This window comes from Emydura macquarii, unplaced genomic scaffold (assembly GCF_026122565.2).
Source record: "Emydura macquarii macquarii isolate MOO-44397 ecotype Brisbane River unplaced genomic scaffold, CSIRO-AGI_Emac_v2 contig_3240, whole genome shotgun sequence".
Lineage (NCBI taxonomy): Eukaryota > Metazoa > Chordata > Testudines > Chelidae > Emydura > Emydura macquarii.
In genome coordinates, this window is record NW_027133377.1 from 1,993,370 (window position 1) to 2,019,692 (window position 26,323).

At 38.3% G+C, this 26,323-nt stretch overlaps 1 protein-coding gene and 1 non-coding gene across 5 annotated transcripts in view; both read right to left on the reverse strand.

The window, feature by feature from the left end:
* The window catches only part of SPON1 (spondin 1), a 678,179-nt gene that overhangs the window by 418,521 nt on the left and 233,335 nt on the right, over positions 1 to 26,323 (reverse strand). For 2 of the 4 annotated variants that reach the window (XM_067532126.1, XM_067532124.1), the window contains one exon: positions 6,505 to 6,643. The exons of 1 other annotated variant lie outside the window; for it this stretch is intronic. The gene's annotated coding sequence lies outside the window, so the exon portion shown is untranslated. Of the gene's footprint in view, positions 1 to 6,504; positions 6,644 to 7,779; positions 7,822 to 26,323 lie in introns of those variants that run through there. One more of the 4 variants, XM_067532127.1, reaches the window with a different exon arrangement.
* On the reverse strand, positions 12,993 to 13,099 carry LOC137142709 (U6 spliceosomal RNA). The gene has a single exon (XR_010917006.1). It is a non-coding gene; the product is annotated as a U6 spliceosomal RNA (small nuclear RNA).

Genomic DNA, 26,323 nt, shown 5'->3' on the forward strand with positions numbered 1-26,323 from the left:
TAAAATGTTTCCATGATACCTAACAATTTCTCACTGGAATCTAATTTACTTGATTGTGTAATAATTGATTTAGTTAATCTTAAAGCTGATCAAACCTGTAACTGACATAATGAGTAGTGCATCAAGTAACAGTATCAGATTTTATATTACTAACAATGCTACCTGCATGTTGAAGGATTGTGCTTAACTTCACCCACTATCTAGACTTGACACCAAATCCAAAGGGACACTTCACTGTGCATAAGAGTTAAGCACGTGCCTACGACTTTGTAGGATCAAGGCCTAAAACTGTAAGGAAAAAAGCAGTCCCTCCCCTTTACTTTCACATCACAAAAACTCACTGTACATGTTTCAGTAGCAAAAAAAAATCACATTGGGAAAATAATATCCACCAGGCTTCACAGGCACAGCGATTTATTAAAAATGTAAATTAAAATTTGACTCCCCACGGAACCTCCCACCACAACATCTGTTAAACTTACCTGCCTGATACAATAATGTAAATGCTTGGTTCTTATTTAGTGGGTGACTGACTAGCAGTACATACACATTCATTCATTATAATTGTAGGTATTGTGAAAGCCTCTTGTTTTATTTATCAATGCAGCAGAAGTGTCTGCCACACTGCATTAGAGAACAAACTCTGTAAAAGGAATGCTTGCAGGAGCTTACCAATTTTAATTTATTGACTACATTATAGCTCCACAGGATAACCAAATAAACGAAATACAAAATGTTCCTCACATTCAACTCTGTGTCAGGAACCCACCATATGCCAATAGAAATTTCAAGGTTCAGATTCACATTTGAATCGAATATTAAACATCAGGTGACTCAGGATCTTTATAGTAAAGGTAACCTGGCTCTGTTGGAGTTTCTTCCCTTAGTGATAAAATGCAAATGCAAGAAAGAAAATACATTGCAAACTCTTTGACAAGCATATTTCAGCTTCGGGTTACAATGTTGTGTGATGTAAATCATGTAATGTTCTCTGCAGACATTGCCAGAGTAACATGAGCTTTTGCATTTGTTTTGATACTTTCTGGCTAATTAATTCAGATCAGATGTTATAAAGCAAGAAACGTTTATTTTAACTATGCATTTGATCTTATAAGGCACTTTCTTATTAGCCTCAGAGGAAAATCAGATTGTTCCGCTGACATGATCAAAAGTCATGATGTTAAATTTGTTGGCAATGTTACGTTATTTTATTACTGGTTCTAAGTGTTAGTTCTTCAGTGTTTTGAACAAAGGTAAAGTGCAGTAGCAGGAAATGTTATAATGCTATACCGTGGAATGAATATCACATGATCTTGAAACTTAGTAATGGTGTTAAGATGCTGAGAAGGTGATAATGCATGTAGAAAAGAAAATAGGCCATAATTTCATTAAATTAGCAATGGACTACTGGGGTCCTGAAGAGAACGCTGAGGCGCTGTTTGCAACCACAAAGTGGGACTTCTCTCCACTTTGTTCCAAAAGACATGAGAGATGGTGTGGTTTAAATTTAAGGTCTGGGAATTAGGAAATCTTGAGTGCTAATCCAAGTTCTGATACTGACTTCCCACATAGCCCTTCACCTCTTTCTCTCTCTCTGTTTCCTTACCTGTACAATGGGGATAATAATAATAATACTACCACCACCACCTTACTGAGAGGAGTATTGTGAGGATTAGTTTGTAAAGTGTCTTAAACACGCAGATATAGAGCATTATTATAACACCTGGAAGATAGGGAGTCCTGTTCCCAGCAACTATATACACACACCAAACAAGGGCCACTACAATCTAGTGGGGTACAATAAGGACTGTCAGCTAATTGGGTAGAGGGGGATGAATGGGCTGGTCTTTCTTTTTTGCATCTTAGATTAATTAAATCAATCTAATTTTAAGAAGAATTCAGGATCCATCCTGCATGGGATAGAACTTGAAACACTACCTATATGTATTTGGATCCCTGTAGGTGACTATCAAGTTATTGGGGGGAAAAACACTGAGAAATTTGAGACAATAGACTCAGAGTCAACTTCTCCTCTTCAATGCATGTGTGCAATTGCCACTGAAGTTAATGGGGGCAGAAGACTTATTCAGAGGCAGATACATGGACTGTAAAGTATTTGGGCAGAGACTGGCTTTTTGTCATATGTACGCACAGTGCCCAGCACAGTGATACCATTATTCTTGACAGATGACCTCTAGGTACCACCACAATACATAGAGTAATAAATGATGATCTATCAAACATTTTAAAAGGTGCATTATGTAGAATACACATACATATTCAATATCACAGGCCTTGTCTACAGAGTGCATTAATCCTCACCAGAGAGCTGTAAATCTTGTGAGCAGCAGCATGTCACACATACACTAAGTGGACTCTGCTGGCTTGCACTAAAAGCTCCCTAGTTCATATTAACATAGTCCCATTTCAAAAAGTACAATGTTAACATGCAGTAGGGAACTTTTAATGCATGCCAGCAGGGTCCACACAGGCCAGTCAGTATGATTGCGTACTAGAATTTACAGTTCTCTAACACAGACTATTGTATCATGTAGACAAACCCACAGATTGTCCAAAGTGCAGGCCACTGTCCCTAGTATATAGAAGACTAAAATTATTGCTTATCCTTCTAAAAAACAGGGCATTGTGAACCATTATAGCTCTAGGATATCAAAGAAAAGAGGCTAAGTAACAGTTTTGCTATATTTAAATAAAGGTACAAAAATACAGATTCAAAGATTCTGGTAACAATACATTAAGAATATTGCTTGAAATTTATAAAAATGGCAGAATTATAACATTAGTGCTTTTTCCTGAGTTGATCATTTTAAGATACTAATATCCCCATTATTCCCTTATGCATGTAGCACTTTATAATTCAATGAGCAAACTGTTTTCACCACTGGGTAAGTGATTAGAATTTGAACACTATTTACAATATGGATGAAGCAGCCAAGGATAATTTCAAAGAAGCTTTGATTTTTTGCCCCTTATTCAGAGAAATAACTCTGAGTCTTTAAATAGTAGCACAATTGTATCTCCTATATATAAAGGTTATGCTGGTGGTCACAGGCCAGAGGCAGCTTTGATACACACTGGCCTTCAGATGTTCCCTTTAAAAGTATTGAAAACACATTGTTACTTCCAGGTGGCTTGAGGAAAAAATAAGATTTCAGTAGGTATACCCTGCTTCAGTTGCTTATTAACAAAAATAGTTATGTCCTTCTTATCAAATATTTTGGAAAAGTTGCTGAAAAAAATAAGGAAAAATACAGGCTTTCCAATAACTTTTCTCAACATCCATGACTTCAGTGGGCTTTTCCTCCAGAGATTTTTAAGTGACAGTGCACACCAATGTCCAGAGAGTTTGGATTATTTACTCATTGGCATTTCTATTGTGTTTATCATTGAAGCATCTTAGTGATATATTTAAAATCCACTTTCCAAGTGATCTTTCTTGGAAAAGATCAAGAACAAACTTTTCTACATTCTCTTTTTAGACGGTTACTTGTTTAAACAGCTCTATATGAAGAGTGCTGTAGAGATAGTGAAATTTCAGCTTAGCTGATCTTCTGTGTGTTCACACTGGGAAAATGCATCATATTAGAAAATGATACATTTTTGCAGTGTAGACATGGCCAAAGAGTGTCCCATGTGAATTAGGCCATTATGAGATGGAAAGTAATTTTATAGACTCCCTAGATGCCTCTTGGAAAAAATTTGTAAAGCATTGTATTTAGAAATCACTTTGCCAACATATGCTCATTTCTTAGTTTTTTCCTTGCCATATTCATAATTAAGAACAAAGAATAATTTGGAAATAACTTTCCTGGGATTCCCAGGGCTTTTTGTGGAGATGAGGGGCAACTTTTGGCAGACAATAAGATATTAGATGTGGGCATATGAACTGTGGCTTTACCAGCTGTGTAAAAATGCTCAGTCATTGTTTCCAAACTTTCACAAGAGGATCTGCAAAATATAAATCCTCAAAACCCAAGCGTCAGTTCACTCTGAATATTTCTCACAGCTCTATTGTCAATGCCAGATTAAAGCGGCTCAGAACTGTAGAAAGAAAACAAGGGTAAAGGCATTTAGTATTTCTGGAAGAATTCAGGTTATAAACCCATCCACAATTTACTCACAGCAAAGAGAGACTCAAAGGGTAAAACTTGAATAAAGCAGTGGACCCTGAGGTATCCAGAAACAATTATAAGAAACTGGATAAAATTTTCCCACTGCAGGAAAATCACCCGGGAATTTAACATCTTACTTTTGCTTCTATTAAACTGTTTCAGTGCTCATGTCCTGTGTTTGATGTCACAGTGCTTTGTACCAAATATAAGAGATAGCTCATTTTATTAGTAGCTGTAGTAATAGTGGTAATAGTAGTAGTGTTGTGGTAGCACCTAGGAGCCCTAGTTGTAGACCAAGATCCCATTGTGCTAGGCATTGTACAAACACAAAAGACAGTTCCTGCCCCAAAATTCTATTGGCAGGATTATTAAGATGCTAGTGCCACATGACAAGTAGCTAATTAATCTGCTAATACATTCAGTAACATTAAGGGACAAAATAAATAATGAATTATGCCTTATACTACAGCAGATATAAACATTAGGTGTATACACATGCTATTTTAGGTACCTTCAAAAACTATACAGTCCATAAAGAGAGTTGTGCATATGTATAGAAATGATGTACATCCTAGACTCCACAGAACTTTTGTTAAAGGTGAATGAATTTTCTTCCTTCTTGTTTGTATTCCCCTCACAGAACCTCTTTAATATAGAGAGCATTGGTACTGATGGTGGTGGTGGAGAATAAATACATTCTTTGCCCTTTGTAGCACCAGAGGATGTTTTAAGGTGGATAGGTATTATCCATATTTTACAGATAAGGAAAGTGAAATACAGAGAGATTAAATTATTTCCCATGATCAGATGGGGAATCAGAGGCTGAGGCAAGAATATGAACCCAAGTCACTTAATAAAGGGACCCCAGTCCACTCCCCCATCTAGCTGTTTATATAGACATCTAGCTATCTGAACTATCCATCTAACTATTTCTATAGCTCCCATCATTGTATCATCTGATCTCTCATTGATCTCTCTCTTCATCCACGTGAAAAAAGCTGGATAGTTTATTTTCTCTGTGTGTATGTGTGTGTTTTGCACACATGTAAAACTCACTCAGGGAAAAGATGAGCAGGTTTAACAGAGAAAATTTAGCAGTGGAGAAATACCACAATGACAACATAGGGCTTTGTGCTGCACCTATGTAAAAGATACTTGGAAATTGCAATGTGGGCCAGATTTTAAAACCCTTTTTCTTTAAGTGCCTAAACTTTTGATGATACAAGAATGGCAGGATCCATTCCATTCGAAGAAGGGGATCTCCTCCCTTCCTTTCCGATACACAAATGTGTATGCGGTTGCAGAGAGAAACTCTGACCTAGCAGCTGAGTCTTTTTGCACAGGGTATCATTGACTACGACTGGCACAGTTGGGGACCTCACAGAGGTAGAACTATAATAAAGTGCTTAATCAGTTAATTTTCTTTAGGCTGGTTTTAGCCCTGTCTTGTGCTTCCCAGGACCTTCAGTGGCACTGGGGATTTTTACCTAGACACAGATTAATTGATTGATTGATAGATGGGTTAACTGACTTTGGACAGTTCAGTAATAGCATCTTCACTCATTGGCATGGGGAAAGCTGAGAGCTGGGGATAGATCAGACTGACAGCCCCATGCAGGCAAGGACTGCATATTAATGAGGGCATAAGTGCTTGCAGCAAGCTCGCCTTTGGTGGGGTTGGAAGACTTTAGCCCCAGTAGATTGGGATGTTATACACAGGAAGAGGTTTGAAGAGGGAGTTATATATCAAAGTGTCTGACATGGTAATGTTTTGATATCGAGGGAGGTCCAGGTGCTTCTAAATATTTAACCTGATTATCTGGTGGTGTTGTAAATAAAGCTCCACTCTTCAATAAGCAGTCTGATTGATCTACTGGTACGGGGGGAAGGAAAGGTGTGACAGGCTGTCAATGTTAATGAAGTGTTTGTGCGTGTTTCACTGTATTACACTGACACAAATGAAACTTTCGCCTTTCCCAGCCATTACATTTTCTATTAGCTAATCCCATCTATGCATTTTATTACATTCTGCAGTCTGGCTATAATGATGAGAGAATTCCTAAAGAAAGGGAGAGGAGAAAAAATAATACACATAATGCTGACCTTTAATGTGACAGCTAATTCTTATGTCTGTGACAGTCCTATTTTTTTTAAACTTTTACTATCTTAACCCACTGGCTATAAAGCACTCCACGTACTGTACGGTGTTAAATCAAATGATGTGCTAAAGTGGTTTCTTTGCTGCCATGTGATTGGTTATAATGGAAAGCACTGTAAAGGGCATGTATTGTGGTACAGCAGTGAAGCTAATCTGGAGAGAGAGAAGAGGCGGAGAGGCAGGTTCCTGTACGGTATGAACACTAATACTCACTCATCGTAATGATCTATATTTATTTTTTAAAAGTGTCGGTGCCGTAAGCAGATTTCACTCCCACTCCCAGCCTTGAAACTTTTTAGTGCCGCTCATTTGTTCTTTTCCCAGTTTGGTTAAATATTCAGAGCAGGTAGTCCTAAAGCAAAGAACAAAAATTGCGTAATTTGAACTTTAACTCATACTTCACAGGCCGGTGCCTCAGTCAGTCTGTGAGGAAAAGCAATTATTGCACTTGAGCTAGCACCAGGAACAGTATTATAAAGAAGGGTCAATGACACACCATTTCAATGGAGAAAAGATTTGTGGTACAAAAAAATCAATTTTGTTAAAAGCACTGTAATTTCACCTTCCTGACTGTAGAACCTTTCAAAAGCAAAAAGGAACATTGGCATGACATTAACTGCTTGAAACCCTACCCCTACGTAGCTTTGGAATACAGTTATAACAAATGATAAAGAACTATTTTTTGTCCTAAATAGCCCCCTTCTTCCTCAAAGCCATTAACTAAATACTTTCTTAACTAAGATGTAAATAGCGCTCACTTCAAAACAAATGAGAAAAGAAAAGTGATCTGTGCTTGACCAACATTGATTTAAAATGATCCTTGATACCTTTTTGTAGCTTCTGTTTTAGCGTGGCTGCTCCCAATCTTTAAAACAATTGCAGCTTCCTTTGGAATGGGTAAATTGCTGCCGTGAGTCACAAGTTAGTCCTCTTGCTGTGAGACTGGAAGCTGTTCCTTCAATCAAAAGTGAGCTAGTTGGAAATAACTGATTTTATGCTTCACTGAGTTTGGTCTTGCCTGGGCACATTATCTTACTGCTTGCCATGGATAAGAAAGGTCCCTGTGTGACTGATGCATAAAGTGCTCTGCCAGAGCTAGTGCCTGCTGTGTAGTGGGAGGAAGGGGTTAGTTAGGAGAAAGGTCTTTTCAGCAGCTACGATGTAATGTGGGGGCACTGGCTGGCTTAAAAGAATTCCTCTGACATACCCAAAAATGTTTTAAACAGCACCTCTTCACTCCTCTATCATGTTTCTACTACAAAACCCTTCAATTCCAACATGTGTTGGAAGGTTTCTCTGGGCTGACTGAATGGTTTAATGCAGTGTAAAACTTTTAAAGGAAAACTCAACATCAAATAGCACCCTGTCTAGTCTGTATTTCTCATTCTCCACCAGATGGTCAGTCTGCGAGGACAGAAACATTGAATTAAAGACCTCTTTAAGTGCTGAATTGCTGACGTGGCGCTCATCTGCCCCTGCCCCACTCACCCATGATGCAGTATGAAGATGTATCTTGTGCCAGGTTAATTATAGTCTCCAAACATGCACTGTGTTCAGCTTCTAAACTGAAGCAAGGCAGGCTGGACAGAGAGTCATCTGAGAAACATTCTCAGCTAATGGAAAAGTAGCTGGGGTAATTCTTATACAAATCCATCCCCTGTGGGAAAAGAGAAGCTTAAGACAGTGAATGCAGTATCAGACAGTGCCTGACCTCTGAAACTGTGTGTCAGCTTTGGTGGGAAAACAAACATTCTATTCACCATTAATGTGCATCCGTTCTATTGGGGAACATGCGAGACAACAGACTTTTGTAGTAGGGAAAAAACCATGTCTCCAAAATCTTATATTAATCCCATTTCTCACTCAGAAAAGAAATCAATGTTGTTCCCTTGAACAGCATCTCAAGTTTCAACTTCTAGGTTCCATAGTTGTCTAAGAGTATTTATTTTTCAGACAGAAAGAATGATAAATACATGGCTATAAAAATACAATAGTAAAATTGGAAGTGACCTGTATGCTTCCCTAACCCATATTCTGGAACCTATTAACAACTTTGGGGGGTGAAAAATGTGACCAAATCCTTTTTTTTGTTTTCAATGGAAAAATAATTAAACCTTGCAAAAAAAAAAAAAAATCGAACCTCTTAACAAGAATTGCCTCGCTCTCCTCCATGAAGAAAAAGAGACTACAGGGAAAGCATGTCTCTTCAACTAGTATTACATTCCATTAAATGTCAATAGGAATTTTAATACTTGTTTTGGAAATTAAATTTAAAAATGTGCGCAGGGCAATATTTCAAGCTGCAATAGCACAACTGTAAAATTGTGTCAATCCATCCTTAATATACAAAACCTACCAAAGCACATTTAGGCACTTAATGGATCTTGCTCTTTTTAAAATACATCATAACATTGTACTTGTGTCATTTAGGAAAGCTGATCAAATGGCATAGTTAAGCTATAATTCTTAAATAAAAATGTTTTAGCATTCATCATGATAACTAAAACTTAAAAATCTAAACAAATGCTTCTTAAAAACCAGTTAATCTGTTATTATTTTAATATTGTATATAAAGTATTCTATATTTCTGAAATGGAACACACAATATAAATTTCCCAATTAAGTTGCTGTGTATATGCACAGAGGGTCATTTAATTGTATTAGCTTAAATGTCAGTTTATGTGTATCCACTGGAGGAACTGCATTAAAAAAAGATTGGTTAATAAGTAAAAGTGGCACCCCAGCCCATAATATTACCTCACTTTTCATGCTTGCAACCAGTTCAATTTGTACTGCTTTGTACAATAAGGTGAATAATCAAGACAACATAAAGTGATGTAAGCGGCTATAGAATCTTCCAGCTTTGTTTAGCCAGGTCATGATGCATTCACATATCCACTATCTCCACAACTAACTGATTGCAGAGGTCCACTCCAAGGTATGTCAACAGAGCTGGCCGAAAGTCTCAATTTCCAGTTCATGGGAAATTCAAAATTTGGACATTTTGTCCCTGTCTACTCCTCCCATAGGTCTGGCTCTTGTCCCCTCTTTATTCAACTCAGGAAGCTTCTTCTCCAGCCTTCATGGGCCCAGCAGCATAGGTCACAGTGCACAGCAGAGGCAGGCTCCCTGCTCACAGTTCTGATTCCCAGATCCTGATCTGGCATGGCCCACAGTGGCAATTGCAGGAAAAGTACTGCTCATCCCCTGGCCTAAGCATGTTCTGTCTGGGCAAAACCTGTGGTGAATTTAAGAAGCCTGTAATGCACATGTTCAAACTGCAATTTTTCAAAGGCTTATAACTTGGCCAGATTTGGGCAGGTTTTCCCTGGGATGGCAAAAGGCCCACCCCTGACACAAAGGCCCCTCTGTTTTTGAACAGCAGCTTTGCAGAACTGGGCCCTTGGGTAACCCAACAATACTGCAAGCTGAGATGAGAGTTTATGATCTAAACTAGTTTTACGCTGTTTCCCTGCAAGTCAGTAATATGACAGAATGACTGTCCTCTCTGAAACTGGCTAAGACAAGTTCCTATTAAGACTTTTACATGAGTATCCCACAAAACAGTCTATTTAGCAAGCTTTCATACCTGCAAAATGTCAACCTTTTCTCCATTCACTAATCTATTTATATTATCCCACAATACCATAAAATCAATACCTGACCACCTAGCATGCAAGCATAGCAATAAACAAAATTTAGAGCTATTTTAAATTACTGGCATCCCTAACACTGCACACTTACCTATATTTCTTATTAAGCTACTGACTCAAGCAAAACTAGATGCTTTAAATGAAATAGTGTGGAACAATGCTGTACAGAATTAGTTGCCTTAGTTTATATCCACTAGTAAGAAGAAACTTATAGCACAATTTGAAGTGCTCAGATCCTGCAAAGTACCAAGACTGCAACCTTCAATAGCAGTGATCATAGAATTCCTTAGTGTCCAATTTTTAAAAGATATAATCAAACCAAGGGCCAAATTTTCACCTATTGTAAACCCAAATTTGCATGTACCCATCTGCATTTGCACAGGCAAATGCTGGTTATCAGTCACTTTATTACTGGATCTGAGTGTAAATGCTTACTTGTCTAGTCAGATGCGGTAACTGTGTGAGCAAACAGATGTATCTGTAATTTAGCACATAAAAAATTAGAGACCGCTTTCTGAAAATTTCTTGCATATTGACTATTTTTTTCAATTCATAGAGGAAACGATTCATTCTTGGGCCATAAGTCTTCAGCTTCAAAAGACAGTGGGTTAGGTGTTTTCATTCTCTCCTCCTTACCCCTTGCCATAATTAGACTTAACTCCAGTCAAAGTTGTTTCTGAATAAATTCAGCTTCAGATTCTCTATTATGCATTCATCAAAATAATTTGCAATCAAAACTTTCTGGTATGAATGAACCCTTTGAAATAAGAGTGGATAGATTAAACATGTGTGGGAGGAAATAATGTGAATCCTCCTTTTAAAATGATTGCATTAAAACACAGGATTTGCTTCTTAAATTACCAATTTTTTTTTTTAAAAGATGTTCCGCTTGCTTCAAATACTTCAGGTTCATATCAGATTTACTTTGAATCCTTTTGATACATAAAAATAACTAGAAAATTCATTATTTTATTCGGTCTGAAAATAATGATTCATTTAAATGGAAAGAAAAAGGCAAACACGGCTAAGTGTCTGTTTTGCATAGTCAAACAGAGCAAGTGTCAGGCATGCTATTTCCTCCCTTATGCTGCAGAGATGATGCAAACATTCATTTCTCAGATCAATATTCCCCATGGATGAAAGAAGAGCAATATTGTAGCCAGTACTTCTGAGATTTCATTCATGTCTTGGTTTACAAATGAATTACTTTTCTCATTTGAAGCATCTTCTAGTTAAGCATCTCCAACCAGGGTGGTCCTTCGGGGAAGCCTCACTGAACCAACTACATCAAGGCTACTGAAGCTCCACTTTATACTTTTACAACAAAATATGAAGTATAATACACTGATTTAAAAATGTTATTCCCATCTCAGATCATCCTGTCCTTTCATAACTGAGATCTCAACGAAGTTTTTAAGCACATGGTTCAATCCATGCCCCTTCAGCAAAGCACTTCTGCATATGCTTAAGTCCCATTCAAGTCAATGGGACTTTAGCACATCCCTAAAGTTAAGCATGTGCTTAAGCGCTTTGCTGAATACAGATGGGCCGCTGAAGACCTAAAAAAAAATAGCAGTTTTTGTCTCATAATTTACTTGGTACTACATTTAAATCAATGATGTAGTAATGATGCTACATTTCTTTTAGTATTTTTAATTTTTTGCTTTTATTCCCACCTCCTATATTTTTATGGTGAATAAACAGTAAAAAACAAAATTAAAGTGGAGACATTTGTGGCGATCATCAGTGCAACCTTCACTAGCTCTCACTGAGCTAACCCTAGAAACCCAGCGTTTCCTCACAAAGACAAAAACAAAACAGCCAGTGTTTTCACACCCTATTCTCCTCCAGGAAGTTTTACTAGCAGAAAGCTCTAGTGAGGTCTCATATTACTACACTGGACTTCATTCTCTCCTTCAAAGATCAGCTTGGCATGAGGGGGAAGGAGGAGAAATATCAGGGAACCAGAATATCTTCCTGATTTTCAAGGCCAGCCAAGCCTTGATGAGTTACAGCCACTTCCAGGTAGCTCTAACTGATGCCACTGATGTAGAAACCATTACACGAGCAAAAGAGTGTGTGACAAAAAGATGCTGTATCACGCCCACTCCCATCATTCCCACATCCAAAGTCGAGGGGACACGGCATTTGTAAAACGTGGAGACAGCACAACTGCTCCAACAGGGCAAGTCTCTGCTGGCCACCTGTGGCCATTTTCTTATCCCTTTGTCCCTTGAGTGGTACCATGAGCCAGACTGGAATAAAGAATTCAGCCCTCTGTCCGCATTACTTTTTCAAATCATACATTATAATAGTGTATTATGAAGCTGTATAAATAATGTGAACTAAATGACACTGGTCAAGAGAAATGAAAGTACATCATGTGAAGCAGTCTGTTTTTTGAACCTTGATCTTTTAAAATTCTTGATTCCTTTATTTAAAGTCATATTTGTACATATACTCACTAACATGAAAAGTTTTGTAATCTCTAATGGGAGGTATTCATCCCAGTGCAGAGGCCCAACTCCAGGCACCACTTAATTTCCATTTAAGCTCCCAAAATAGAGTGTAGGAGGCATTTAGGCCTTGTATTGGCTCGCTGAACCAGGATGAATTTCACATTAGCCAAGAGAATTAGTGATGTTCTACTGTATTTCTTCTCTGAGTACTGAAATATTCCTCCTCTCCCACACCACTTATTCCATGAAATCTTTTGAAAATGACCCTACTAAATCATTCCACAACCTCAATCTTATGCCAGCACACCACAGATGCTATTGTCATCTGATCTGTTTTGTCTCTACCTGAACTAGATTCCAACATCCTTAGAGCAGGAGTTATGTATATACATAAATATAAAAGCGTCAAGCAACTTGTTGATACTCTATAAATAATACTTGGGCAAATCCTCAGCTGGTATAAATAAGCACAACTCCACTTACTTAAATGGAGCTATGCAGATTTACACTTGCTGCCACTTTGACACACCCTTTCTTTTGAGATGTGAGAAAATGTATGATTGTTTCGACTCAGCTGCATGAAATTTAGAAGTTTGGGAAACACTTCACAAGTTTGTGTGTCATCCTTGTGCAGGGGCCATGCTGATCTTCTCTATATCATTCCAACATTAGTATATTTACGTGCTCAGTTTGTAAGAACAAATCTCTTTGTGCTTTGGTTTGCTGGATTTTGCATGCCCTGAGCTTCAGATTTGAAGGAATCTCAAAAAATTAAAAGTGAAACTCAGACTAGAGAACCCCTAAGTTCCATGTGGTTCTGTGCCAAAAACTATACAGAGTTTGAAGTTTAACATGGGATCAACATAAAACTCAACCACAGGTTTTACTCATTTCACTCAACACTGGGTCCTGCTTAGCTAAAAAGAAATTTTCAGCAAAACCTTCGGATAAACCTGGTCTGAGTCCTGAGCTCGTGATAAGATGTGAGATCAGGTGAGTTTCATAAAGATTTGAATTTTTTGAAAAAAGTTTCACACAACTCCAATAGTCACATCTGCAAGAACCTCTTGTGATATAGCAAGAGCAGAGGGCAGTAGGAGAGTGCTTGAAAGGAGCATGTAAGCCCCAGAATGCTCAGGGCTCTGTTCCCTGCAGACTAGCCAGAAGTCATTAGAGGACAATTAGGAGCAGTTGAGGTCAATTAAGACCCAGCCAGGTGCTTGATAAAAACCCTCAGCTGCAAACAGATAGCATGTGAGCTGGAGGAGTAGGGGTGGAGCGGAGAAGAGAAGAGAAGTCAAGTCAAGTCAAGTCAAGTCCAAAGTTGTGTGGAGGAGCAGAAAGGAGTGCTGAGAAAGATACAGGGCCAAGGAGGAGGAAACCTGCCCCTGGCAGGACTGAGATACTCTTCCAGGCACAGGGGCCTGGGTAAGGAAGCCCAGTCCAGGCAGCAAGGAAGCAGGGCCCAAGAAGCCAGAAGGACAGAGGGGGGAAATTAACCCAGGGGAAAAGACTGCAGCTGTGAGTATGGTGCCAGCAGCACATAGCTGCTACTCATAGGGCCCCTAGGCTGGGACCCAGAGGAGCAGGTGGGCCTGGGTCCCTACCCCCTCCCTGTGGAGATGGGGTAACTGGTGATGCCCTGGCCCACTACGAGAGACCCACTAGGGTTAAGCCGGCCATTTGCCACACTCTTTACATTTGGAGAGTCATTGTATGGGCACAAACCAGTATATTATGCATTTGTCTCTCTCTCATAATAGCATGAAATAATAAGCAGTTAAAACCTAGAATAAAATAAAGGGTAGCTAAAATGCTTTTGAAATCGAGTAGCATATTGGTGTTTCTGTCAAACGCCTATGAGGGCTTTCAGAATGAACAAGCACAGATAAAAATCTCTGTAATTAAATGCAGATGCTTTATGACAAACTGCATAACCACCAGTGGCTCATTTATACTTAGCTCATAAGTAACAGGAGTTGAGAATCTTAAACATGGCTATATTATTGTGAGTGGATATTTAAAGGCTCGGTTTACAGATTTTGCTGTAATTCAAAAGCAGAAATTTAACACGAGGCATCAGTGTTAAAGTTAGGAATGATATCTACAGTAATTAGCTGCTCTGAATCTCCCACCTACTAAGAAAAGAGTAAGAAATGTAAAGGAAATAGGAATACATTTGCAGGTGATATCCTGGCCTCAGTGAAGAATATGAGAAAATTCTGCAGGGCTTAGCTGGTAACAACATTGACTAATGGACACTGCTGGCAGAGCCCTCAGGCAATATTGCTACCCTCTCTTCCCCCTCTTTCTTCTCACTAATCTGACAATATAGAACAGATCCTAAATGTATTAAGAAAGGAGCTATAGTATCTGGGCCAACACAAAATCTTAAGTATAGAGATTGAAATTTACTCCCACCCTGAGATCAAATAAGGGTCTATAAACCAAAGGGCCAATTACACCCTCAAAATAGTACTTAAATGGCACATAAAACTTGTGCTGGGCCTTTGCATTCAGGGAATTTCACCCACAATGTCTAGAGCAGTTAAAACCTAGAACCTAGTGGTTGGGTCAAGTGATTATCATGGATTCAACAAATTCCTCTATGAAACAAAAGTAAAACAAAAATCATTCATAGGTTGGAGACACTATGGTTTTTGTTGTTTTCTTATTTTCCTGGGCATAAATTTGAATCAAGTCACAATATCAGGAAGAAACTGAAGTCACACTTAAGACATATTTTAATAGTGGTCAATAGGGTTGACTACTACTGATTGATTCCAGGGTATGATTTCTGCCTCTGTGTGTTGATTCCTCCTTTGATGCAGGTGTGCAAATGCCATCAAGGAGCCCAGACCCCGGCCTTAGTGTTGACCAAGTCAGTCCATAGCCTCGAAGAGCACGTCTTGACACATACTTACACTTCAGAAAATGAGCACTTGTGCCTACCCATCTGCACTTCTGACTTCTCCACGTGCAGCAAATACACACGTCAATTGTGCCAGCAATGTTGTTGCTTACATGTACCTTCCCCGTGTGTTCAATAAAAGCAAATGGAGGAGTGCAGGAAAGGGACATACTGCAGAGAGGGAACAGAAAAGGAACAGTGAAAAACTAAGGAAGCAATAAGAAAAAAAACTCCACAGGTACATAAACAATACAATCAGATGGACAGAAACCTTGTTGGATTTAAAATGTGGGGCATAAAATGTAATAGACTCCACTGAAGTCAATTTACACCAGCTGAGGAGATGCCCTTGTATTTGTCTCATCCCTCTCCCCCACCTTTTCCTCCTTCTGACTCCCACTCCTTTTCATATAGCTCTATGGGATGTGGCATTCATGTGTCTATGAATTTTAGTCTTGGTCAGAGAATGACAGATAAAAATTAAACAATATATAGGCAGGAGAGGAGTTGAAAGATGAATGGTGTGAAACAAAACATGCTTTTCCGTTGTGTTGTGGGTGCTCTCTTCACCGGATCTTCTTCCCAATGTGGGATGATTCAGGCAGTTGGACATAGCATACCACATTCTGCAGATATGGATATGCAGTGAAGTATTTCTGGAACAACAATGCATGATTCTGAAGTGGCTTGCTTGCCAGACAGCAACCAATTTTAGGAGAAAATCAAATGGGAAGGGGTGGCAAAAACAGAATAATTTATCATCTGTTCATTTATTCATCCTCATTCTTCCCTGCTTGTCAACCTCATCCTGTGAGGTATAAATTAAAGGGGCAGATGTATAAACTGTTTTATTTTTTATATATTTATGGAGTTTATTTCAAATAAGGTCCTCAATTATGGCTGAATTAAGCAGGGTCCTTTATCTACTAGCTGCACTCTACAGATAGACTCTTAGCTGGTGTACATTGTCATAGGTCCATTGAAGTCACTGGAGCTGTGACAACTGACAGCTGAGGATTTGCCCAGAGATATGTGCTAAGATATAGAGTGTCTGTATCTATTGTTAGCTTTTCCTATTTTTTTTAATATAAGGTTTGTTGCCTAAAATATATTGGGTGTTTTCAATTTCCTATTTTCAGGATATTTAAAATACACAGTAAGACAATATGTTTTTCATCACACAAAATATATTGAGTAAAATTCTTCTCTCAAGCTGGAAGTCAGTGGAATTGCACAGACAGAGCAGAATTTGACTCGGCATGTACTACTGAATAGTTTATATATGAGATTTTGTCCTTTTCATATTTCAATATGTTTTGAACATACGTATGATATGTAACAAATAACCAATATATGAAAAATATATTAGTTTTTCATAAAGGCTACTCATGTCTCTTAATTCACTCTAGTATGTCACTGAATAACTCAAACCAAAAGAATAGAGATGTTCCCCACTTCTCCAGTCAAATCAGTGATTTGATTAAATAATTCCATATCATGCAATCTTCTGTACTTCACTGTGTCCCTATGTTGCTGCCATCTCACACAAGGTTGTATGGACCAATGAAGCTATACTGATGTTACAAAAATCATACAGTGTTAAGTGCACTTCAAGAGTTACACAATTAAATGCAATATAAACTGTGTTGGACGCAGACAATCCCTGTCCTTACTGTCTTCTAGTAAAATATATTGCTCATTTTGGGACAGAGGCAAGGAATCCTCATGCCCTTTTTACAGCTATTGGACATCTAGATTATATGCATTCATCATTACAAAGACATCTTAGTATATCTATCACCAGCACAATCAGGGGAATATCTTATTTAGGAGGGATTAGCTCTGTTTCCACACACTACTGTATTTCTGATCTTTCAAGACTTACATTTTACCATTGCAATTCATTTCACAGGCTGTCTTTTTCAACAGCTGTCATGACAACCAGTGAGCATAATTTGCTATTAAATTCTCAGGGTGTGACCCAGGTCTTATTATTTCTGCTGTGATCTCCTCATGCCCAGCTAAACTGTTTTTTAAATCATGTTAAATAATGGTTCTTAAGTACAGTTTAAAGTTGATTGCTGTCAAACCAGTTTCTAACATGGTTTGGCAGGTCTATGTGGGCGGGAATAAACCTTCTTCTAGAGCAGTTCCCTAACATGTCGAATTAAACTTTAGCTTTTAACAAATGGAGAGTGCACACTTGCAGAGCAGTTTCTTACTAATGATAGTGCCAAAATACATTTCTGCTCTTAAACTCTAGCTGTGAACCTGTCCACTATAGCTGAAGATTTCTACCTAGATATGAACACGTGGGTTTTTAAAAAAACATCTTGTTCTAAAATGAACTGGCTCTATTCGTGTTGGCTGATTAAATTGTGTTAGAAACCAGTTTGTCCTCAAACAAGCTAAAATATGTTTCAGCAGAATTATAGCTTAAACCCCATCTACAAAGGATACCAAGTACAGACAGCTCTATCTGTCTACCTATCTATGATTTGTGGTGATCCAATGTATAGTATTAACCATGTACTGACCTAGAAACACTAGCATCATTTATATAAATGATTTTTAGACCTAGAAATGAAAAGCTAACTATTCCTATGAAGAAAAATCGACTCTCCCCTAGCAATAATGCACTACATTTCCTTCTGTTACTTTTGATATTTGGAGAATTAATTGATAGGAGGTCAAAGAACTAACTGAAAACAGACTCTACTCATTGATTTATGGTATCTCTCAAGCATGAGTAATGTTTGGACAAAGAGAAATGGTGCAATAGGAAAGACACCTGCAAGATAGTTCTGTCCCAGTTTAGAAGATAATTGTGGCATATACTTTTTGTCATCCCTGAGTGCATCTTTTCCCTCTTTTTCTGTCAAAGAGCTTCTCAGGCCTTGCACAGTCTTCTCTAGCAAAATGCCAAAAAACACGCCAAACTACCAAATACACAATAGGTGATCTTACTTACTAGGTGTACCAGCTACTTAAACACACAATGAAATTACGGTATGTTTGATGTCAGGAAATGCGATACCTCTAGAATCCAGAAGCACAAACAAAGGAGGCACAGTTCCTTAACCTCAACCTTCATTTCTTTCAGCACTTCTTTCCACAAGCAATCTCTTTATGGACACTTTCCGCAGCAACTCCTGAACCTTACCGAAGACAGATAGCAATTGTATTTTAAAAATTATATGCTTAAAGGATCTGGGCCCAAAACAAAGAAAACACTGCTCCCTCAAAAGGTTCACTCCATTTCCTTTGTTTTGTCCCCTCACTTTTTCCTTACCTCCCCTCTCTGCCAGTTTAGTTTGATGCAATGTCTAACTCATATACGTGAGCTCCTTTGTGCAGGGATCTTGTCTTCTAATAGGATGTGCATGGCATTTTACAGACTTATCACGCCATGTGAATAGGAAAGAGTACTAATACAAAATTTGCCTTTAACTTAACGTGTTTGCTGCTAAAGAGGGACTAATTCTGCCTACAGTTACATACGTGCAGCGCCCATTTACTTCAATAAAACTGACACCCATGTATCTTAAGGCAGAGCAGGGCCCAGTAATTCATGAAGCAGCAACTTAAAAATATAATGGGTGAATTAAGAACCAATTTGCACCCCAAGTAACTTCTTGTACTTCACTGTGGAAGCACAAATTGTTAATCGCCACAGAATTCTGTCCACTGTAATAGGAATATGTCCTGAAGTCTGTGAGATCATCGTTGGACCAGCAATCAGAGATAGTAAACAAAGGAAGTGGTCTGGCTATATTTAATAATGAAATAATAATGCATTCATACTGCACTTCACATCTTCAAAGGGCTGAACAAATACAAATCAATGTTAACAATTTCCCAAGGAAAATCTTTAAGTCTTCAACAGGATGATCACATTCACTAAACCCATTTCTGTTCCTTCAGTGAACAGTTCATCACATTTCCTGGAAAAAAGGATGCACATAAAAGGATAAGTTTTTAAAAGGACTGAGGCTCAGCCTCTCTTTCTGCAACTGGAACTGAAAGGGCAAATCAGAGCATTTGCATACATAACCAATTAGTCCAACAAGCAAATGCCTAGATTTAAGATCTGGAAAATCTACCTTCCAGTCTGATACTGAAGAAGATCAACCTATTTAATGTATCAAAGAAAAGGTTAAGAAGTGCTTTGATCACAGTCAAGTACCTACGTAGGCAGGGCTGGCTCTAGGGGTGGGTGAGCAGGGCAGGCACCTTAGGTACCAATTTCCAGAAGGTGCCAAACTTCTGTTCTTCATTTTGTTCGTACCATTGAGCAGATAGGTGGCCAATCAGTTTTAAAGAAAAGATCCTAACTACAGCCAGCCAATTTGTTTTGGGTTTTTTTTGCTCAGCCAACAGGGAGGGTGGGAGGGCTAGGGGATGAGTGAACATGTTTTCCACCCTAGAAATAGATTTTTGATAGTCAGGGCTCTTTAATCTAGGTAAAAGGCAATGAGTTGAAGCTGAAGCTAGACAAATTCAGACTAGGAATAAGGTTTCAATTTTTTAACAGTGAAGGTGGTTAACCACTGGAACAATTTACCTAGGGTAATGCTGGATTCTTTAAATAAAGATAAGCTCTTTCTAAAAGATATGCTCTCATTCATTCCAGAAGTTACAGGCTTCATTCAGGAATCAGTTAGTAAAAATGTATAGCATGTGTAATTCAAAAGGTCAGATTAGATGATCATAATGGTCCATTCTGACTTTAAAAATTGCTCAATCTATGAAATTTAAATTCACTATTAAACCAGGGACATAAAATTGCAAGCACAATTTTTGTATGTGGAAATTGACCCTATAAAGGGAAGATCCATCCTTTGGAAAATTTGGTCACAAATATTTTTTATTGTTGGACAACTAAAAACATCACTTGCTAAAATGTCTCCTAATTTGTAAAGAATACAGCATTCAAATAGTGTCTAGCTAAATTTTTAAAGATCCTGGATTTTCCTTTTTTGCTATCTTTTCTTCTTTGTTAAAAAAAGTTGGAAAATTCAATGAAATGTTCTTAGCAAAACACTGAAGTTATACTGTTAAGACCTCAAAACTAGGAACTTGAACTATCTACATCAGAATATAATTGCATGATCACATATTGTTTCTCCAATAATACCGTAAAATATCCTACAGTATTTCTGAAACTTCCTAAGGTACCCAGTGAATGAGATTGGAGCCTCATTCATGTATTCAAGTAAGACAATAGTGATGTGAAAAATTCACTAATGATGACCTTATCTCTTACCCACCAGCCATCCTTATGAATTTTCTATCAGTATATATTATATATATCACTAATTACACTTTAACAGTAACCAAGGTATATCAGTAATATACATTTGCTGAAAGAGTATGATATATAGGCAGAGTTAAGGTTGTTTTTATAAAATATAAGGTAAATATCAAATCAGTCAGTGTTATCATTAATCAAGTGAATGGACTAAGGGTAATAGAATAGATATGTACATTGTTTTAATTGGTGATTTCTTTTCTACAGTGCCTAGGGTTTATTATATCGTGCTGTAAGTGTGCAAATAGATTACATTAATTACATCAGGAACTGTAACTCTAAGTTATCAGTGTTTTTTGTATAGGATAATACTGCACTACTATTTCAGTGAGATACTACATTATTCCCCGCAAAGCTATCTTTAATCCTAACACTTTCTCAGGTTGCCTACAGTAGTAAATCCAATTTGAGATTTGTATATACAAACCAGAGTATTTCATAAAGCAGCAGAGCCCTCTTAAATTCCTGTTTAAAATTATAGGCCAAGTAAAACATCATTGTACCAAAAAGTATCAACACCACTTTATACAGAACTGACCTTAGAGCCTTAAGGAATCTTATAAAGCAGAAGGGAGATGGGTACACATACCAACTTTCTCTACCCTCTCTTTATGAGGAGATCCTCAAATCTTTTCCTATACATTCATGAAGCCTCTCAAGCTACTGTAATGTCAGGATGATTAAACTATACACTATATCCTGTGACCGGTACCCCCTCTTCGGCATGCATTAGCTTTCCTGTTATACCTTGTACAATACTGAAAATGCAACTTACAATGAGCACAATCAGCAGTGCAGTATTATTTCCCTTCCTCCCCCGCCACCCCAACCACATGCAGCTGAGATGCCAGCATTTGAATTTCTTCACCTTTCTGTCTTTAAATGGTAATGGGGTGACCTGATCACCTTTGCTGCACAGGAACAAAGTATATGCATTTCACTAGTTTTCATTAAAATAATGCAAAAGTTTCCCCTGACCTTAGACTGGAAGCTATTCAGGGAAAGGACATTTCTTTATGTAGTCTCATAGACCCATATTCATTTAGGGCACCATTTAAATTAATAATTATCTTCCAGCATTATATGTAGGTTTGATAAAGTGGGCATTTTTGTAATATTTTTTTATGAATCCCACGTGTGCCTCTCTTTCCCCTATAATTTGCATGGCTACCACAGGATGGGGGGGAGAGGGCGGAGCAGGATTAAGTATGCCCTCAGAGTAGACCAAGAAACATAGGTGTGTGTGTGTGTCACTTAGCTGTCTGAGTGGATTGAATGGGTCATTAAAAAGGACTGGCTGAGGCCGACCCATATCAATGGAAAATCCGAGAAGAAAATGGAAAGCCCAATCACCTAGCAACCAAAGGCCCAGAGGGATGATGATTTCCCCACCTCCTTGCATGGAAGTGGAGCAGAAACCCCAGCTTGAGAACAAAGGATGAAAGGGGAGTGGATAAAAGTTGGCTTCTAGAAGAAGCTAGGCTAGGGGTCTTATTATCATAATGGTCAAGATGATCATAATGGTACCTTCTGACCTTAAAGTCTATGGGTCTGTCACATAGGAACTGACTAAGGAAGGAAGTCAGAGAGAGAGAGACAGAGAAAGCTTGAAAATGGAGTTCACTACAGCATGGCTGGTGGATTGCTCTAGAATGACGAGAATGGACTATGCTTTAACCTTCATTTCTCTCTGTCAACCTACAGACTCCTAATGCTCTGTTCCAGTTGACTAATAAACCCTATTGTTCTGAAAATGCTGCTTGTGTGTCAGTGGAAATACTGAGAGAGGTGCATCAATCCTTGAAGAGTGTACAAGTCTCTACCAGGAATCTGTCTCAGTTGGGCTCACTGAATGGAGCTCATGGCGTGAAGCAGAACTGCTGAAGCCCAACAGGCTCAGGCTCAGGAGGTGGTGAGGCCACATGGCCTACCCTGAAGGAAGAATGAGACCCATTGGGGGTCTGGCACATAAGAGGATCCTCCAAGAGACTCTTCCACTGATGCTGTGGATCCATGACAGCAGGTAACACCAGTATACACATACCTCAAACCAGTGGTATTTACTCAGCACGGGTCAGCAGTGCCTCCTGAGTCGCTACCAGCACTAACACAACTACATTGTTATTTACACTCATGATAGCTTGATGAGAGCTAGCACAAGTATGCATACTCAAGCAGGGGATTCACAACCCTAGCTTGCAGTGTAAGCAATAGCCTTGAAGTGATTGCTTTTGCCAGCATCCTGATGAACTGAGGGATAGAGTGTGGAGCCAGACCTCCTCTCATTTCCATGCTGTAACTACCATTAAATTCAATGGAAATTTGGTATGTGAAAAGACTGTGGGACCTAAGAAAATTTAATTTTATAAAGCCAGACTAATAAGGAAACTGGATAACACTTTCTGACATATTTGGCAATGGCTATTTTCATGGTTGTTTCACAGTTCATCTGCACTACTGTACATGTACAAATACTCTACTGGGATCAGATTTTGAAGGGGGGGAATGGAAAGGCATATTTTAAGTAAGTGAATTTGCTGAAAGTATATATTTCCAGCTAAAATAATAGGGAAGGCACTTTTCTTCCTTTTAAAAAAAAGATGACCACACAAAGGGTCAAATTAATTTCTTACATAATTATTTCAACCAATATGATCATATTTGGCCCAAAATGTTTTAAAATGCCCTAAAATGAAACAATGTTAATGGAAAACACCACTGGAAAGAACAACATGGAAAAAAATTAAGATCCAAAGATGGCTTCTCTAGAGTATTCCTTCAGAAGAGAACACTGCTCTTTCTCACAAATGGAAGTTTCTATGTAAGCTTTTCCCCCGCAGTGAAAATTAATGCATCATAAGGCAAAGGAAAGCAGAAAAGGTCTTAACAGTACATGACCAAATTTCAGAAATAGCTCAATGTGCCACTGATTAGGAAACTGTTTCTAGACAGAGAAATAAAATCAAGTTGTTTCCAAAACTATTGCTAGATACAATGTTATAAAAAACACTAGTCCTTCTATCATTCAGAGTTGGTCAATTTCTTTTTTTGACAGAACAGTTTTCCAATAGAAAATTCCATTTAATCTAAATCAAAACGTTCCTGGGGAACCCTAACCCCCATGACTGGACAGATGTTAATGAACATAAGAACAGTTATACTGAATCAAACCAACAGTCCATCTACCTAGTATGCTGTCTTCTGATAGGGGTCAGTGCCAGGTGCTTCAGATTGAATGAACAGAACAGGCAATCATTGAGTTATCCATCCCGTTGTCCACTCCCAGCTTCTGACAATCAGAAGTTAGGGCTGCCCGGAGCACGGGGTTGCATTGCTGACCATCTTGGCTAATAGACATTCATGGACCTATTCTTCATGAACTTATCTAATTCTGTTTTGAATCCAGTTATGCTTTCAGCCTTCACAACATCCCCCAGCAATGACTTCCACATGTTTAGTGTGCGTTGTATGAAGTAGTACTTTCTTTTGTTTGTTTTAAACCTGCTGCCTATTATTTTTATTGGGTAACCCCTGGTTCTCGTGTTATGTGAAGGAATAATAACACATCCTTATTCACTTTCTCCACACCAGTCATGATTTTATAGACCTCTGTTATATCCCCTCTTAGTCATTTATTTTCCAATCTGAAAAGTCCCAGTCTTTTTAATCTCTCCTCAGACGGAAGCAGTTCCATACACCTAATCATTTTTGTTGCCCTTGTCTGTACCTTTTCCAATTCTAATATATTTTGTTTTGGAAATAGGGTGACCAGAATTGCATGCAGTATTCAAGATGTGGGAGTACCATCGATTTTTACAGTGGAATTGTCATATTTTCTGTCTTATTATCTGTCCCTTTCCTAATGGTTCCTAAAACTGTTAGCTTTTTTGACTGCTGCTGCATGTTAAGCCAATGTTTTCTCAAGAATGAAACAGAATGACTCCAAGAACTCTTTCTTGAGAGGAAACAGCTAATTTAGACCCGATCATTTTATACTCATAGTTGGGATTATGTTTTCCAATATGCATTACTTTGCATTTATCAACATTGAATTTCATCTGCCATTTTGTTGCCCAGTCACCCAGTTTTGTAAGATCCCTTTGTAACGCTTCACAGTCTGCTTTGAACTGAACTATCTTGAGTAATTTTGTCCTGTCTGCAAATTTGGCCACCTCACTGTTTACCCCTTTTTCCAGATCATTTATGATTATGTTGAACAGCACTATTTTCAGTACAGATCCCTGGAGGAACACTACTATTTACCTCACTCTATTCTGACCATTTATTCCTCCCCATTGTTTCTCATTTTTTTAACCAGTTACTGATCCATGAGAGGACCTTCCCTCGTATCCTGTGACTGCTTAGTTTGCTTAGAGCCTTGTCAAAGGCTTTCTGAAAGTCCAAGGACACAATATCCAAGGACACTGGATCACCCTTGTTCATATGTTTGTTGACACCCTCAAAGAATTCTAATAGATTGGCAAGGCATGATTTCCCTTCACCAAAGCCACCATTGACTCTTCCCCAACAAATCATATTAATCTATTTGTATGATAATTCTGTTCTTTACTATAGTTTCAACCAGTTTGCCTGATACTGAAGTTAGGTTTACTGGCATGTAATTGCCACGATTGCCTATGGAACCTTTTTTAAAAATCACTTTAGCTATACTCCAACCATATGGTACAGAAGCTGATGATATCACCGTTAATAGTTCTGCAATTTCATATTTGAGCTCCTTCAGAACTTTTGAGTGAATACCATCAGGTCCTGGTGACTTATATTTTAATTTATCAATTTGTTTCAAAACCTTCTTTGTTGACACCTCAATCTGGGACAGTTCCTCAGATTTGTCACCTAAAAAGAATGGCTCACATGTGGGAATCTCCCTTAAATCCTCTGCAGTGAACACAGATTGAAATAATTCATTTATATTTTCCACAAAAGTTTTATCTTCTTTGAGTGCTCCTTTAGCACCTCAATCCTTTAGCACCATTGGCCCACTGACTGTTTGGCCGGCTTCCTATTTCTGATGTACTTAACAAAAAATTTTGTTGTTAGTTTTTGAGTCTTTGGTTAGTTGCTCTTCACATTCTTTTTTGGCCTGCCTAATTATACTTTTACACTTGACTTGTCAGCTTTTATACTCCTCTCTAATTTCCTTGGTAGGATTTAACTTCCAGTTTTTACAGGATGCCTTTTTGCCTCTAACCACTTTTTTAACTTTGTTGTATAGCCATGGTGGCTCTTTTTTGATTCTTACTACATTTTTTAATTTGGGGTATACATTTAACTTGAGACTCTGTTATGATGTTTTTAAAAAGTGTCCATGCAGCTTGCTGGCATTTCACTTTTGTAACTGTATCTTTGAATTAATGGGTCACTACACCTTGAATGGTCCCTTAAAATATGTGTTAAATACTTATACTAAACCATGTATTTAACTGTGACACACTGAGTACATTTCTACTCATTGCAGCATTTAATCCTATTTGGGGCCAGGGGAAGATCTGCCACCAGAAAACCTTCACCACAAACTAGTCATCTGTGGGACTTCAACTAACACTTGAGAGCCCCCAGTAGGCACTTGCTAGCTGATTGCCTTAATGATTCAGCCACCAGTACAAGAGTGCTGTCAGCCCCTAAAGCCTCCATGTAAGCTCAAAAGCTTGTCTCTCACCAACAGAAGTTAATCCAA